Source organism: Tupaia chinensis, unplaced genomic scaffold (assembly GCF_000334495.1).
Source record: "Tupaia chinensis unplaced genomic scaffold, TupChi_1.0 Scaffold000279_1, whole genome shotgun sequence".
Classification (NCBI taxonomy): domain Eukaryota; kingdom Metazoa; phylum Chordata; class Mammalia; order Scandentia; family Tupaiidae; genus Tupaia; species Tupaia belangeri.
Genome location: NW_006159762.1, coordinates 438,816 through 439,532, shown reverse-complemented (window position 1 = coordinate 439,532; position 717 = coordinate 438,816).

The window sequence follows — 717 nt, the reverse complement described above, 5'->3', positions numbered from 1 at the left end:
ACCACCATGCCACCTGCCAGCCCCAAGTTATTATTATTTTTTTGAGGAGCCATCATACAGTTTTTTAAATAGTGTCTACACTGTTTTACATTCTCACTACCAGTGCACAAGTGTTTCTGTTTCTCTACATTCTTATCAACACTTGTTATTTTCCTTTTAAGTAGTAGTCATCTTAATACATATGAGATGAGATGGTATCTCCTTGTAGTTTTAATTTTCATTTCCATAACAATTAGTGATGTTGAGCATATTTTCATGTGCTTGTTGGTCATTTATTTTCAAGGGAACTTCAGAGAGTCATGGAAAAACAGAATTAAAGTATTAGTTTATTTTGGTGAAAAAAATTAGAAATCCATGCATATTTTTTTTTTTTGTAAATCACATATTCCATGACTTTTTTGAAGATCCCTGGTATCTTCTTTGAAAAAACATGTCTGTCCTTTGCCCGTTTTTAAACCAGGTTGTTTGTTTCTTTTTGTTGTTGATTTTGAGTCATAGAAATTCTTTGCCCGTTTTGATTTTGAGTCATAGAAATTCTTTTCATATTCTGGATATTAACTCCTTATCAGATATAGCCCATAGATTGCTTTTTCACTCTGTTGACTGTGTCCTTTGATGTACAGAAGTTTTTAAATTTTGAGGTAGTCCAGATTATCTCTATTTTGTTGTTTATGTTTTTAGTGTCATATCCAAGAAATCATTGCCAGATGCAATATC